The sequence below is a fragment of the Equus caballus genome, chromosome 29 (genome assembly GCF_041296265.1).
Source record: "Equus caballus isolate H_3958 breed thoroughbred chromosome 29, TB-T2T, whole genome shotgun sequence".
Lineage (NCBI taxonomy): Eukaryota > Metazoa > Chordata > Mammalia > Perissodactyla > Equidae > Equus > Equus caballus.
Genome location: NC_091712.1, coordinates 33,540,694 through 33,558,250, shown reverse-complemented (window position 1 = coordinate 33,558,250; position 17,557 = coordinate 33,540,694). Strand labels below are relative to the sequence as shown.

Sequence of the window (17,557 nt, the reverse complement as noted above, 5' to 3'; positions counted from 1 at the left end):
CCAGTGTGATTTTTACAGGACCCGGGAGAGTTTATAGGGGTTCTTGGGGGAGGCAGTGGTTCTCATGTGCTTTCTGCCAAGAGGCATTTTTGTACATTACTTTGTGGATCCCTTCTACCTTTCTGCGTTGCAATTCCAAGCTTTGTCCCTCATCTTCCGTCATTAGTCTGGAGATCGAGGTGATCAGAAGCCTGAGATTGTCCAGGATAAAAAATTAGAGCACCTGCTTAAAGGACCCTAAATGTGAGGCTTCCCCGGTGGCAAATAAGACAGCGGGTGGAAACTACATGAAGTTTCCATTAACATCAGTATTCTTGCTTGGGGCTTTAGTGGCGAGATCATCACAATTGGATCATGAACTGCCAACTCTTGTTTTTCTTCCGAAGTCTGGAGTGTGGATTAGGGACCCCATCAGGCACAAAGTGAGGCTCCCCGGCAACCCGCTCAGGGTGCATTCATTCCCCTTTCTGCCTTGTGCTGAAATGAGATAATGGTTGCCGGGGGAATGCATGGAAATTATCGACATCAGAAGGTTCCTCTTGTTCTGGCCCTTCCTCATCTGTATGCATCACATTTGCTTAAACATATTGTCTGCGGGCAAAGTCCAATTATTTGGAACCAAGTTACTAATGATAATCATAATGACTACAGTGTCTGCCATTGTGAGCCGCCGTGGAGCATAGGAGATGACAGGGAATCGTCAGAATTGAGAAAACAAAACAAAACTGAACACATTCTGCACAGAATCGCATGGTGGGGCACTCTTTCGGACTCATTTTCCACGTTGAAATGAAATGATAAATTATAGAATGCAGAGTAATTATAGCTGAGAAACAAGACTTAACATTGCTGTCACCCGACAATGCTTTTCCCTCTCTTTGTTTCCTGGCAATAACATTCTCATAATGTTCTATCTGGGTCGGTCACAAGCTGAAAAATGGCTTTTGCTGGCTGTCCTCATGGAGTGGTTGATGTGGCAAGTAACTGCTGAATGATGAGTTTGGGTGTCGTTATGGAGGCCAGAGAATTGATGATAAAGGCAAAGGAGAGATCCTGTCTCTAATTACAAAGATTTATAATCTAGGAAGCAGGGAGCTCTCTCGTGGTTCATTTCTAACAGGTCTCTAACCCAGCTCTGCCCAATAAAGAATATCCCAAACAACACACAAGAAGAGCTTTGGCCAGGCTAGCCGATCATTACCACTTGACGACACTCTCCCTGGATAGGTTATTGAGCAATTAAATCATTCCTAGAATAGAAAAAAATCTTAATTTTTTCCATTCATAATTGGGCTTCTTTTTCTTGATTCGATAGAGCACTTTGTCCTTTTTCTTCTTTGTTGTTTAGGCTTTTAAAAAATACATATCTCCGTTCATTCATTCAACAGATATTGATCACTTGGCCGAAAGAGTTGTGTTTAATCTTTTCATTTTATTTTCAAGGCTGACTTTTCTGAATGTGTCACTGTTTGTTGGCAGTGACTGGTGTTTCTGTGCTGTGAACTATCTCCTTTTTGCATTGTTTGTCTGGTTGTGAGATTATTTGAGTGGAAGGAAGCATCTCATACATCACTCTGGTACCATTTCCTGGTCATTATTCTGTACTGTGATGCATAGACTGACTAGTCATCAGCTTATTCTTTCAAAGCCCAATTTTCATGCCATAAACTTCCAATTGTTTTTACTATACAATCATATTGTACTTTTTTTGCTGAGGAAGACTGGCCCTGAGCTAACATCTGTGCCAATCTTCCTCTATTTTGTATGTGGGTCACTGCCACAGCATGGCCACTGATGAGTGGTGTAGGTCTGTGCCTGGGATCCAAACCTGTGAACTGGGCTGCTGAAGCAGAACATGCTGAACTTTAACCACTACACCATGGGGCCGGCCCATGTGCTGTACTTTTTAAAGTTTTCCATGCTTCATCAGTCTTCAGTGTCATTATTTTAACGATTCTGTCTTATCTTCATGATCCACCCTTTCTCTCACTGTTTTTCAATATGACACAGACCATCCCCTCTAATTGGGTAGTTCTTATGGCTATTTTATTAGTAAAGAAGTGCATTTGGCACATAGTAACAGAGTTCCTCCTAACTGACATGGCGTGAGCATATTGTGGGTTTATTATCTTATGTAAAATAATTTAAAAAATAGGGAATCCAGGGCTGGCGTGGTGGCAGTAGGAAGACACAAGGAGCCCAATTTCTTTTCTGTTTTTCTATTCCATCACCATTAGTAAGAACTTCTATCCTCAAGGTCAAGGTCACAAGCTGATTCCTGGAAATCCAGCCATCATATCCTTATTCTAGAAGAAAAGGAAGAGGGCAAGGGACAAAGGAACATGCCTCCCAGCCAGATCAATGCCTTTTAAAGAGCTCTTCTGTAAGCCTCACACGGTGGGTTCGGCTTACAACTGATTGGCCACCTCTAGCCGAAAGGGAAGTTGAGAATTGTAATTCTGCAGGTTGGTGTATCAGAGTAGTGTTAGCTGTTGGAACAAAGACATCTCCCAGTTTTAGTGGCTTAACACAATGGCCTTTATTTTTCTCTCATCAGAGTCTGGTACAGCTGTCCCTGGTTGGCGGTAGGCCTTCCACATGAGGAGTGAGAGGCCTGGGCTCCTTGCATATGTTGGAACAGTCCTCCTCCAGGACCTTGGAGTCCTTTGCATTGAGTGGGCAGGTGGTGAACAATAATGGAGAGTCATGTGGGAGGTGTTTCTGGAACACCAGAAGGGGCCCACACCATCTGCTTCTACTCCATTGGCCAGAGCTCAGTCACATGCCCACATGCACCTGTAAGCCTGGGAACTAGAGTCAAAAAAGAAACGGGTTTGTTGAACAGCTAGCCACTGGACACATTGCTGCCCCAGTGACGTCAGGGTTCTGTTCCTGGGAAAGACGGGAAGACACACTGAGACACATGAAACAAGTAACCGCCTTGCCTGCAGCCTGGCATCAGCAGCTGCTCTTTTCCCCTTGAGGACTCTTCCTATTCTGGGTCACCCAGGTCAGCCTTGTCCCCTCTGAGTCTGTCTGGTGACACCAGTCCTTGCTGTTTTCTCCATTTTCCTTCTTCTTGTCCATACCACCAAATTTAGCTCTTAATTCTACAGTGACTTGTTTTTATTTGTTCAATGCTCCCTGGGTCCTGTGTTTTTTCTTGACATGTGTGAAAGGAGAGACTGTATTCTCTTCTTCCATCATTGTTAGTGGTTAACTGTGCCCTGGTAAGGGGTATTTCCTCCTCATGAGAATGGCCAAGAAGTCCTCTCTGAAATCAGTTCAAAGAAATAATGAGGCCAGGAGTTAAATAAAGTTAGAACTTTCTGGCCAACATTCAGAGGTCATTCTGAGGACCACCAGTGCTCTTGAGTCATGTTCTAACACTGTTGGTTGTGTACTCTGAACCTGGAAAAGGCCTTCCGTTCTCTGGGTTAAAGTTTATTCTAGAAAATTCCCACTCCTAAAAGGTTACTCAAATGCCCCTGCTTTGCAAAGGTTCAGGTCTCAATTTTGGCCAGGCCAAGTTTTGTTCTCTTTCTTCTGAGTTCTGTCATATTTTGTGAACGTTTTAATTTTACGGCCCATCACCTCATCAAAATAATATTTACTGATCACACTAAGGAGGGAGTGTATAATTTCCTTCTTTTCATTTAATCCTCACAACAACCCCGTGAGGTGTGTTGTGTCACTATCACCGTTGTACTGAGGAGGAAATGGGCTCATAGAAGTTAAGCGAAGTGGCCCGGATACTATTGAGAGTACAAGTTGGGCCTGTTGATTATGATGCTGGGATGGTAGGCATCAGCTGGGGCTGTCCTAAGGAAAGTGAGACCTAGGGCCTCCTTCTTTATACACCCCCAACTCTGCAGTTTCCTACAGGCGTCATTGTCTGTTATGCCTTTGGTTAAGTTTTTTTTTTAAAAAAATCATGAAATATTTCAAATTTACTAAAAGTTTCGGAAAAATAAATGAACAGACTAATGTGTACTCACCACCCAGATTGAGCAAGTGTTAACTAACATTTTGCCATATTTGCTTCAGATTTTTCCAAAAAAACATGTTACGGATATAGGATATAGTTATGGGTACACATCCTGTTCCTTTTCCCTCCGCAGAGTCAACCTGTACCTGAAGCTGGTGTGCATTCTTATAATGTGTCTTTATATTTGTACTAGATATGTCTATACTACATGTACTGACAATGTACGGCTTAGTGCTGTTGGTGTGCATGTGTGTTTGTTTTATAGGGTGACATACACGGAATTAATCCGGTAGCTATCTTATAGTAACCTGCTTTTTCTCACTAATTCTTATATTTTTGAGATTTATCCCTGTTAATATACGTAGATCTCATTTAATTTAACTACTATAGAGTATTCTACTGAATGGCTATATCATAGCTTACTTTTCTCATTTGAGATATTTATATCCCTTTAGATAAACTGGAATATCACATCCTTCTAGATAAATATATAGATAGGTCTAACTCATTCTTTTCAACAGCCTTGTAATAGTCCATGGTATGGATATACCATTCCAGTACTACTGGAAATTCATGTTGTTTTCATAGTTTTCCATTTCTTATAGAGCTACAATAAGCATCTTTCTACATGCATCCTTATATAATGCATTTATTTCTATAGGATAGATTTCCTAACATGAAATTTAACAGGTATAGCCAGGTTCGTTTCCAAAAATGTCTCGGCAATTTATAGGGAGCAGTTTTCCCACATAAATTGACCTTTTCCCAACCTGATGAGAAGAAAGCTGTCCTGTTGAGGTTTTATTTAGCATTTTCTGGACTACTGGTAAGATTGAGCATCCGTTGATGTGTTCATTGGCCATTCCGTGAACTGCATATTTGCATCCTTGCCCACATCTATTTGCAGGATCAAAGCATCTCTGCTGGGCGTGGTTTCTGTGAGCAGTGCCCCCTGGAGTTGTGCGTGTGGCAGACATAATGTGAAGCCCTTGGTGTCATGGGATGCTAACTCTTTGTCTGATGGGTTGCAATCCTTCCGCTGCCCCCACCCAGCCTGTCATTTAAAAAATTTTTCTTTCAGTGTTTTTACTGTGCCCCAATTTTTCATTTGTAAGAGTTGAATGTTTCCTCTTTTCCAATATGATTTTTGAGTTTTATATCTTGCTTAAGAAGGTCAGCTTATGCATACCTTCTAATTCTTTTCTCCTAAAATGTTTCCAACATTTCTGTGGTATTTTTTTACTCGGAAATCTAAGCAACATCTTTAAAGAATCCAGATTTTCTTGAGATGTAATTACAACATGGCTAAGGCATTGGAGCTCATTTACTAAATATCATTTGCTTGGATGTTGTATCAAATGCTCTGCTGAAGAATGGTGACGTGACATGTGTTCTCATCTTTTCCTTTTTAAAACGTACGCTTTGATCTTTTCTGTTCAAATCCTGTGATGCTCACAAAGAGAGAGAGGCACTGACAGCCAGTGGCTGCGTGTACTTGGAGGGGAGGCCTGGGTTGGGATTTTTACTTAAAAACCAAGTAAAGAAACAAGGCCATTAGAATTGTCCCTGATATTTGCCCTCAGGAAAGATGCGAGGACTGAAGCATCCAGGAGACTGACAGATGATCTTTTTAGTTCTGCAATCCTGTCACTTATGAGGGTTGAAACATAGCGATTTGCTCCTGGAAGAGAGAAGGAGGCAGAAGTGACTAGAGAAAGGGAGTTCATTTTGCTGCTGCTTGTGAAGTAGATCTGATTTAATGGTGAAAACCATTGGTGGATCCAGTTTCTATTTTCAAGCATGCTTTTCAGAAGCATTAAAGTCTGTGGCCAGTGAAAAAAAATGTTAAATCATCTCGGTGTTACATCACGTGTGTGTGTAGTTTAGAGAAATTTCCATAATCTGCTTTTGTTGATATATGACACGACTTTTGTTGTTATGAGGATGAAGTGCCAGTTCCAGGAAGGGCCTGAGAAGGTGCAGACCAGTTGCTAGGCGTCCGGTGGATTAGTGATCGGATGTAGAATAGCATTATTATTCTCCATGCAGCCAGCACTGTGCAGGACACACGTGCAGATGGAGTGTAGGAAACGGAGCTGTCTAGAGTTCCAGCCTGTCCTCACAGTGGGGTCTGAGAGCAGGCCTGAAGCTCACCTTTGCAGCTCTTATCTGAGGCAGGTGGTGGAGCATCATGATGTCCCTCTTGCGGGGGACAAAATTGAGGCAAAGAGGTGAGTCTAAACAGCTTCATGGGATCATTCAGGCAAGGACGAAGGGCCTTCTCACAGCTTATGAGGACCTTGGACTCAATCGGTATCAATTATGCTTTTCAGAGAGCATGAGAATGATTTGTTGATTTAGCTAGAAGGATGGCATTTGGGAAGCCAATGCTCAACGTGATTCTTAGGGCATTTTTTTTAGCTCTTAGAAGAAAAATGTGTCCTCCAACCAGTGGATTCGCGCATCTCTCAGAAAACAGAAACACAGACCCACCAAACCCTTGCCAGGGCCATGGGCCCTAAAACTCTGGTTTTCCTGGACCCCATCTCCTCCCTCCTTCACACAGCCCCAGGCACCCTAGCCACCGGGTCTTCTTTAACGGAGCCAGGGCTCTTGTCATCCCAGGGCCTTTCCGGTGTGGTTCCCCACTCCTGGAAAAGTCTGCTTGATCTACTCAGGGCTCTCTTCCTTGTTCCATTCAATTCTCAGCCAAGTGGCCTGCCCTGGCCACTCCATCTATTTATAAATGCTCATGCCATTTTGTTTTTACCCCATCTTATCTTTGCTTCTAGCTCTTAAACATCTGACATCTATATTTGTTTATAGTCTGCCTCCCTTTGCACTGGCCTGGGAGTTTCCTGGGGCAGAAAGCTTGTTCCGTGCATCTCTGTAGCCTCAGGGCCTGGCACATGAGTGCTCACTACACGTTTGCTGACTAAGCAGCCTGGGTTCTTTCCCCCTGCCAGCTCACAGGTGCAGCAGCTCACAGAGGGCACTTGCCACTGTCCCTTACCGCCTCCAGGAAGCAGTGCAACGTTCAGATGCCCCCGACAGCGGGCAATGACAGCTTGCAGTTCAGGTTTCTTCGGAAGCAAAGTTCCTCTTCCCTGGGCCAGAGCTGACTCCTGTTTAAACTGTGGATCGTTTCCAGTGTCCTTAAGGACTTACTGCTGAGCAGGTGCTCGTGTGGCACGCTCCCAGGAAACACACTCACATTTCAGAAGGGATGCTAGTAGGTGTGTCCCTTAACCCAAAGAAGTGGCTCATGCGCCTTAATGGGCCAGTTAGGGGAGATATTTTGGGGCAGGCGGGCCTTTTGGAACCCCTCAAATCACCCTGCCCTGGGGAATTTCTTTGTCTGGGGGGTTGAGTCTGTTTTACCTTCCATAAGTCTCAGAGCAGCCTGACCCTGAATAGGGAGTGTCGAGGGAGGAAAATCGTGGGGTTTAGTGGCTGCATTCTGCCTCGCAGGGGAGAGAAACAGATGTGCTGCTCTGCCACCAGTGCCTTTCTCTGCCCTAATGGGAGAGCTGAGCAACCTGTGCCTGGGGCTGGTGCCTCTGTGGGGATCAGAGCGTTCAGCTCACATTGCTATCATCTGAGACCGGCCAGGCTGGTAGAGGCGGAGTGGCCCCTACGTTGCTGTCCATCGTCTCTGTGATGGGTCCTAACTTCCATGGCCAAGAAGTTGAGAAAAGCCCAAAGAACAATATCCCCATGCTCCTCGCCTTCATTTTTCATGCAATGGTATCTCACAGAGACGATGGACAGCAATGTGGGTAGCCACTAGGCAGACTTATTCTTATTTTCAGCCAGAAATCATGTTGTAATCAGCACCTCACAACAAATTGCTCAATAGTTTGTGTGTGCGTGATGGAACGGTGAATAAAGCTTTACGCCAAGGCACTAATGCCTATGGACGTAGAACTTTTGTTTTCTTTCAGCTGGGACCGTGTTAATGTCGTTATGCTGCGGGAAGTGGACTTGTCCATTGCGCTTGAAGATTAAGTCGGTTCTATTAATCAGGAAATGAACAATGAGATGTGTGGGCAGTTTAGAAATAGAAGGAATTAGCAGGTGAGGCAACATAAGGGTCAATCTCAAGTCTACTGAGTTTCTATGCTTTTGAAATGAATGAAAGTTATTATATAGAATGTTAAGATATAAAGGCGGTAAGGAGGGGGCCTAATTTTAAAACACTGAGGTGTGGCTTAGGAACATGAGCAGAAAGTCCAAATTAAAAATTCTTCCACTCTCCTTTAATGGAGAGTGTGGGTTCCTGGAAGTAGGAAGGAAGAGAACCTTCTGCTTTTGGCCTTGGGGTTGAAATGGACAAACACATGAGAAACAGAAGGAAGCTGAAGTTATTGGAGTTCTGTTCATGGGTTCTCTGGTTGATGAAGTTTCAGTGAATTTACCCATAATAGCCCAGGTTGCCGTTGACACGATGTGGGTGAGAATTCGAACAATTTTTTTGCGGGGGAGAATACAGTGAAAAAAAAATCTCTGAACCTCACCCACTCTTCTTATTCTTCCTGAATTATGAAATTAGCTACACCTGGAGAGGTGGCCTGGTTTAAAAATGAAAAAGCATGACTTTGGAATCAAACCAGGGTTAGAATGTCAGTTTATTACCTTGTTAGCAAGATTTTTAACCTCTTTGGACTTCAGTTTTCTCAGCTGTAAAGTGGGCATAATGTTATCATGCAGGATTATTGGTAGAATTAGAACAAGGTTGGCAAATAGTTTTTAAAATAAACTTCTACTAAGACTTTAATAAGCAGTATTGGGGATGATCGTGATGGTGATGGTGGTGATGACGGTGATAATGGTGATGGTGATGACAATGATGGTGATGACGGTGATCATGATGATGATGGTCATGGTGGTTGTGATGGTGGTGGTGATGTGGTGGTAATGGTGGTGGTGATGATGATGGTGATGATGGTGATGGCGGTGGTGGTGGTGATTATCTAGATTAGGGAAGCTTTGTTCTTTGCACAGTAACCTGTCTTCCTGGGGAAGAGAATTGTCCTCCATGTTGCAACTCTATACATACAAGGAAGCACAGAGTAACTTGCATCTTGACCAAGTTCTGTTTACAACCTTGTGTCTAGACCTGTCCAAAATGCAGCTCAGTGATGAAAAGATGTGCAGGCCGTTTCATCTGGCTAGCATAGGGAGATCCCTCCAGTTACAGAGTGATCACGTACTAAAGTAGAGAGAAAGAGAAAGGAATTTTCAAGGTGGAAATATAGAAAGTATCTTTTATATCACTCAATAGCATAAGTAGGAAAAAGAGTTTGCCGTAACTGAATTTCCTGTGTGACAAACTATATTACTTTTTCAAGGAGGACAGTTATCTGTTTCTGTTCAAAACGATGGAAAAGAACACAGAGAATTCCCTCCGACACGTTTGATTAGCTTGAGGATATTCATCAGCTCTGTTTACCTCCCTCATTTGTTCAAAACCCCAGGCCTTGTTGCTGCCTGCCACACTAAGTGATGCTCTTCCATCTGATATTTACAATGTCTGTGGTGTGACCTCAAGCTGTCTTCCCAGTGGCAGCCTTCCATCGACCCCTCACACCTGGGTTTGAATCCTGGCACCTCTAGCACTGGCTTTGAGATTTGGACAAGTTCTTGAACCTTGATAAGGTCAGTTTCCTCATCTGTAAAATAAGGATAAATACTAGTAACATAGATTTGTAGTTGTATTAGTTATCTGTTGCTGCTGTAACAAATTACCATAAATTTGGTGGATTAAGACAGCACAAATTTATCTTACAGTTCCGGTCAGAAGTCCGGAAGTGGGTGTTATGGGGCTAAAATTAAGATGTTGTCAGGGCTGTGTTCCTTCTAGAGGGTCTTGGAGAACCCATTCTTGGCCTTTCAAGCTTCTAGAGGCTGCCTGCATTCCTTAGCCCATGGCTTCCTTCCACATCAACATAGCTCTGACTGCTCCTTCCGACGAGCCATCTCCTTCTCTGATTCTGACCCTCCAGCTTCCCTCTTCTCAGGACCCTTGTGATTACATTGGGCCACCCTGGATAATCCAGGATACTCTCCCCATTTTTATTTATTTATTTATTTATGTAATTAATGTTTTTTTTTAAGGAAGATTAGCCCTGAGCTAACATCTGTCACCAATCCTCTTTTTTGCTGAGGAAGACAGGCCCTGAGCTAAAATCCATGCCCATCTTCCTCTACTTTATATGTGGGACGCCTGCCACAGGGTGGCTTGACAAGCCGTGTGTAGGTCTGCACCCGGGATCCAAACCAGTGAACCCTGGGCCCCTGAAGTGGAATGTGTGAACTTAACTGCTGCACCACCGGGCCAGCCCCTACTTTCCCCATTTTTAGACCCTTAACCTAATCACAGCTGCAAAACCCCCTTTGCCATGTAAACTAACGTTCACTGGTTCTGCAGATTAGGACACGGACATCTTTATAGGGCCATTGTGCATCCCCTACAAGATTCTACAATGTTATGAGTATAAATGATGCATTTTGTAGATTTATACACACATGCACACGCACACATGCAATATGTTCTCAGCACTGTGCTCTGCATGATAAACCATCACTCTCCTCCCCCACACCCATCACGTGTGTATCATCTGCCTTATTCACACAGCCCTGGATCTGCATCATGTTCTGCTTGTGTCGCCTTGCCTTTCTTGACTTCCCTCCATCTTCCCTGATGTTTTAGTCTGTTGAAACGTACTTATCTTTCCATTTCAAGTTCCCACTTCTCTGTGAATGAGTCCCCTAATGTAATTTATGAATGATCTCTATGAAGAAAAGTTTTTCTTCAAAACGCTATGAATGTCTTCATTGGTGAAGGTGTCCAGGCTAATTGTGAACGAAGTTGGGCTGAGTCAGCCATTCCTACCAATCCTGTTTAGACGGGTTATCCAGACAGCATACAGGTGAGCTGGCTGTGTAATGGGATTGTCAATGACATTTCATCAATAGGGTACAGCCAGTTGGTTAATCCAACTAGGACATCTAGAGAAAGGCTTTAATTAGCTGGATAGTCATTTTGTATAGATGTTTATTGATTATTTTCTCTTTTTCAAAAATTTTCTCTACCTCGTTAAATAACGTTCAATGGAAAAAGTACATATTCACAGTAAAATGGGTAAAAAGTAAGTCTCCCAGCCAGCCTCATCCTCAGGCCCCTGCCTGGAGGCAGCAGTGTTACTTGCTTCTTGTCTGTCCTTCCAGGGATTGTGTGTGTCTGTGTGTGTGTGTGTTTTCTGCAGGTGGAAACACAATAGACATATTGCTCTCTACCTTAATTTTTTTCACTTAACAGTATGTCTTTGGGATGGTTCCATATTAGCACATATAAATCTACTTAGTTATTTTAAATGGCTGTATAGTACTCCATTTATTTTTAGATTGTAACTTACTTAACCAGTCCGTTATGGAGGGATATTTAGGATTTTTCCAATGTTTTGCTGTTTCAAACTTTCATTCGTATTTTTTGCCAGACTCTTGATAGGCCTCCTATTTTCTTTATGTAGATAAAGCCAAATGTCCCTTTAATGTAGTAATTATTATACCAATAAGGACTCTATTTTCTTTTTTATGAAGGAGCTTGAAAAACTAATTAAAAAGTACATTGAGGGGCCAGCCTGGTGGCACAGCGGTTAAGTTCACATGTTCCACTTCGGCGGCCTGGGGTTCGCAGATTCGGATCCTGGGTGTGGACCTACACACCGCTCATCAAACCATGCTGTGGCAGGCGTCCCACATATAAAGTAGAGGAAGATGGACACGGATGTTAGCTCAGGGCCAGTCTTCCTCAGAAAAAAGGGGAAAATTGGCAACAGATGTTAGCTCAGGGCCAGTCTTCCTCACATACACACACATACACAAAGTACGTTGATGTGTGAGTTTGGTTGGCATGGAACTTAAAAAAAATATTCCTTCAAGTTACCTGTTGATACATCTGCCCTGAACAAGAATTAAAATAAGCTTGGAAGAGTGCTTACAATAAGAGCCCTGTGGAGGGTCCCTGGGAGTGGGAATGGCCATGTGAGGGAAGCTCAACTGGGATTAATCATAAGTATCCATCCCAGCTTGGGGGTTACAGTTTTGCCCACCATTTGATGACGATGTCCACCAGCCCCTACACAGGCCATTTGGCATTAGAAGGACATTGGATCTTTGAAGCAGTTATGGGAGAAGGGGACTGGTTTCCCTGCCGTAAGGGATGGGCGTGAGAAAGGGGAGGGTCCTTCTGAAGCTACCTGTGTAGGGAGAATCTTTAGCAAACAGGAGATCTGTGAAGACCACAATGAGAAGTACCACCTAGTGCACAGTTGGCGAAGAAAGCTGGAGAATGTCCCGGGAACTCCAGTTTCATCTCAGTCATTACCTCCATCCTCCAAGTCAAATGTACCCTTGCAACAAATGCATGTATGGCCCACACGGGCGCTTTATGTGCTCTTCAGTGTTACTAGCCTTTTAGCTGTGGCTGCAAGGAGACTTTGTAATCCCGGAAGAACTGAATCTTTTATCCTGCTGCAACCTCCCAACACCAGGCTTCCATTAATGCTCCTTGTTGGCTGCTAAGAAAAAAATGAATGACTCACATGGGTTCCACATCCACCCTTCACAGGTGGCTGGAGAAGAGCAGAGAGAAAATATGGGACCCTGGCAGAGAAGGGAAGGGGAAAAAGTTGTGTTGTTAAGTGAAGCATGTTCTCTAAAGGATGGCAGCGTGCATTCATTTGGAATGTATTTGTCTTCTGCGTTTGGATCAGTGAAGCAATTAACAGTAAAGATTCAGCACCACAGAAAAATTTTAAGAAACCAAAGATGTCACACGCAGTGACTGGGCTGGTGTTTTGATGCCTTCCCTTCTGATGAGCACGGTCATCACCCAAATCTGCTCCAGTGTCTTTAGACGCAGAACTGTACTCAGAATGAGAATTGATCTGGGCAAAAATCAGGCTAATCGTGTGAATATTTAAGAACATCTTGTCATGGTTCTTTTTTTTTGCCGAGGAAAATTCGCCCTGAGCTAACATCTATTGCCAATCCTTCTCTTTTTTTTTTTGGTTGAGGAAGACTAGCCCTGAGCTAACATCCATGCCAATCTTTCCCTACTTTGTACGTGGGATGCCTCCACAGTGTGGCTGATGAGTGGAGTGGGTCCACGCCAAGGATCCAAACCCATAAACCTCGGCCACCAAAGAGGAACATGTGGAACTTTAACCACTCGGCTGTGGGGCTAGCCCCTCCCCATGGTTCTTGAAGCTCTTATGTCAGCCTGCTAGTCATTGTGGAATTTATCAGTTGAAGAGGAAGATGAGATTTTTTGAGTGAGAAAGAATAGCTAATTTTCATGGGAGTCTCCCTATTTCTATGCATAACTTCTAAAGTTAAGGGTAGGCCTCTAATTTGAACTGGTTGGCGAGGCACGGGCCCAAATTAATAAAAGTCTGAGTTATAGATTATTTTTTAAGAAATGGAATTTTAATACTTTTAGCTCAAGCATTAACATAAACTAACATATGGCTTACTATGTGATTGCCAAGTAGGGGGAGGGTTTTAGAAGACACTCTTTGATGAAAGATGTTATATCCAAATGGGATACCAATTTTTATGCACACATATTTGTTCTTGCAGCCTGTGAAACCAAAACTTTTCACTTTGCTTTATTTTTCAAATTGGGCATGGCTTTCTTTGGGTAATGGACTGAATTAGCACTACAAAATGTTATCAGTGGTGTGTGAATTAGCGAAGATTTTAAACTGAAGATTCTACCAGAAAGAGTTACTGCCACTTCTAAAATCACCTAATTTTTGCCTGGAGAGTTGCTTAGACATTGCGACTATGTGAATTCACTGCTGTTATCCATTTAGATTCTCTGGGGTCAGTAAGACTATTGCTAGGGTTAACAGCTAGGTTTTCCTATCGTAAGAATTGATTCTGCTCTAAAACAATAGGTCTAAAAGGCACCTGTCTATTTCTTTATTGTCTAGAGCCAAATATCACTAACTTCATTTTTTGCTGTTTAGGTTTTTTCCACTTTTTTTTTTCTTACCAGCCCTTAATATCGTCCTGGCCAGACACTGGGGAAAAGAGTGTGCTTAGTGGAAAAGAACATTTTAATTTATGTTCTGAGGCCCGGGGTTAACGTTTGTTGGCCCAATTGCACAGCACAGTCGTGGTAATGGGCTTGAGGTGATGCCGTTCATAAAGTTAATAACACAATCTATCTCATTTGTATGTAGAGTGACTGAAAAGCACAGAAAGGCAACGATCCAGTAACAGCTGACTCCCAGCTAATGGGCCAGATCATTTCAGCACCATCTGATTATTTCTTGGTCTGATTTGGGATGGATGTAATTTTACCAAGCGATTGCTTGAGTGTACTGTTGTTAATCAAAAAGATAGCTCTGGAATTCTTGTTGAAAATCGAAGGCGTCTTTTTAAGGTTTTGCCAGTTCAACTGCATGGACGTTCATGGAGCACCTGAAATGTGCAAGTCACAGTAGATTTTCAGAGGCTAAGTGTTTGTCTGTTTTGTGATTAGATCGCTCCCGTATGAGGGGAGAATTTATTTTTAAATTATGTGCACTTAGAGCAGTCAGCACATGCACTGCTCATCTTGGATACTATCTGATATTGTTCTTAATAACTTCAGGTTAAAGGTCATTAGAAATCAGAAAGCAAAATCCATAGATTCTTGTTTTTGCTTTTTATGATAATAATTGGTAGTGAGTAGGTGGGTTAGCCAGCATATCTCTGGGCGTGGCTTAGCTCTGAGTTCTGGTCTCAGTATATAGCAGCAGATCTGGAGGTCAGGTACTCTGAGTGGCTCTAGGAATTTTTAAAAAAAGCTGTTGAGGTCATATTGGTTTATAACATCGTGTAATTTCAAGTGTACCTTATTATGTATCAGTTTCTGTATAGATTGCATTGTGCTCACCACCAATAGTCTAGTTTTTATCTGTTACCATATATATGTGCCCCTGTACCCTTTTCTCACCCCACCCCCACGCCCTACCCCTCTGGTAACCATTAATCTGTTCTTTTTATCCGTGTGTTTGTTCATCTTCCACATGGGGGGGCTGGTCTTGGCCTTGCCAAGATATGTCTCTTTGGCATGAGGATTATTGGGCTGATTGCTTTTGATAAACTGGGACAGGGAAGGAGGCTCTGAGGGGTGGAACTTGCTTGCCCTTTGTTAGGAGACATTTACATTTGTAAGGTAAATCTCTATCTGTAAAGGTGCCTCCCTCTCTGTGCCAGGAAGAAGAAAGGGAATGACCTTCTCTCTAGAAACTCTTAATCAATACCAAAGGCAAGGACTTAAATCTGCATAATAATCTTATTCCTGTTTCTGGTAACCTCCTGTAACTGACTCCCCCCACCCCCAACATCCTCCTTTGTTGTTAGCTGAGATGATACTTAAGGTGACGGCTTCAGCCATTTTGGCGAGTTGCTCAGCTTGCCTGGGCCTCTCCTGTGTATACATGTTATAAAGCTTTGTTTAATTTTCTCTTGCTATTCTGTCTCATGTGAATTTAATTCGTTCTCCGGCCAGATGAACCCACTTTGGGTAGAGGAAATGTCTTCCTCCCCTACACACATATGAGTGAAATCTTATGGTATTTGTCTTTCTTTGTCTGGCTTATTTCACTTAACATCGTACCCTCCAGGTCCATCCATGTTGTTGTGAATGGGACGATTTTTGTCTTTTTTTGTGGCTGAGTAGTATTCCATTGTATATATAGACCACATCTTCTTTATCCATTCATCAGTTTTGGGCACTTGGGTTGTTTCCACCTCTTGGCTATTGTGAATAATGCCACAATGAACATAGGGATGCACAAATCCCTTTGGATTGTTGATTTTGTGTTCTTGGGATAAATACTCAGTAGCGGGATAGCTGGGTCATATGGTAGTTCTATTTTTAATTTTTTGAGAAATCTCCATGCTGTTTTCCATAGTGGCTGCACCGGTCTGCATTCCCACCAGCAGTGTCTGAGGATTCCCTTTGCTCCACATCCTCTCCAACACTTGTTATTTTTTGTCTTGTTAATTATAGCCTGAATGGCTCTAGAAATTTTTTAACAACTGGAAGGTAAATGTCTATCTGTAGTTCAGAAAACTCTTAAATGTCTGTTTTTAGCCAAGACGTCCCTAGGGCACATCGATATTGTGCTGCTTTCTCAGAGAATTTGGGAATATAAGGAATTCCTGCTTCTTGTCTTTGTCCTGCCATTGGTCAGTGGGAGCTGGGACCACTCCATTCATTGAGGACCAGCCACAAATCCTCAGGGTGTGCTTTATAGCATGGATAGTCTGTGCATGGATAGTCAACCATTACAACACCAGGATTCCATTCTTAAAACTGACCAGGTAAAGAAAAATGAAACAGCCCTTTTTAGAGCCATCATTTATAAAGTTAAAAGCAAAAGGAGTTGTTTAGAATTCTTTAGTCAATATAGAAAATGTGACATTTCCTTCGAGTCTTGGAAATTTGGCTCTCAAAAGATTGTTTATTTCCTCTTGGGAGCCTGGCTTATAATCAGAGTAAGCTGCCTCCAGGTGATGATTTGATTTTCTTTGAAATGTGAAAGAAAAAGAGGAAGGATTCAACTTTTGTAATTTGTAGTGCTTAACTTCAGGAGCTGAAAATATTTAGCATTTCAAGAATAACTTCTTGTCTGACCTTTTCAGTAATTTGTCATAGAGATGTAATTTACATGGAAACTTGGTGTGTATTTTTTAAAATAGAATAATAGTTTTCTTTAAAAATCAAATAAATAGCTTGTCATAACTTAAAAAAATACAGTTTTCAAAACACTGGGATTTTTATTTCTCCCACTATTATGTATTTTCTAAAGCCCTTTCATCTGTCTAAAAATCTGCCCTCTTCTATTTCCTACCAAATTTTATTTATTTAACCAGCATGAAGGTTTATGGGGAGAAATGTATCATAAATTCACAAATTTTATATTTTTACCAGTCAGGACAAGTAGTGATATCAGGATTAATCAACTGTAGACTGTCACTTAAGCATTCATGCACATAAGCGCATGGTTTAAAATATATCAGGAAAGACTCAAAGAATTTTAATGCTTCAAGAGAAACCTTTAAGGTTCTTTCTGCATATGCTTGCATTGAAATTTAGAGAAATGCATTATAAAGGAAGAAAGGGACAGTGTTATTTTCCTATACACTGAGTGGAAGGTCATAAGCGTCTGTCATTTATTTTGCATATCTACAGTACCAGGGAAATTTGCAAAGCTAGATGGAAAATCAGAGGAGAGACCCAAATAATGGTGATTATCAAAATTGTCTTGGGCACCAGTTGGTCCAAGTATTGTTAGGTATGAAGACACAGAAAAGAATGTAAACTTAGACCCCTGCTGTCATACAGACAAGCACAGAAAGGACCACAATGGAATGTGTAAGTGGGGTGAAAGGGGTAGGCCAACTGGGCAGGTCTCAGAATGAAGGCCTCATTCTGTCTGGATGGGAAGCAGTTGAGAAAGCCTTCAAAGAGAAGGAAATATACCAGCTGGGCCCTTTCAAATA

General features: G+C 42.4%; 1 protein-coding gene across 5 annotated transcripts in view; it reads left to right on the top strand.

Moving 5' to 3' along the window:
• Window positions 1–17,557, top strand: part of CAMK1D (calcium/calmodulin dependent protein kinase ID) — a 390,404-nt gene that overhangs the window by 126,358 nt on the left and 246,489 nt on the right. The gene's annotated exons all lie outside the window — the stretch shown is intronic.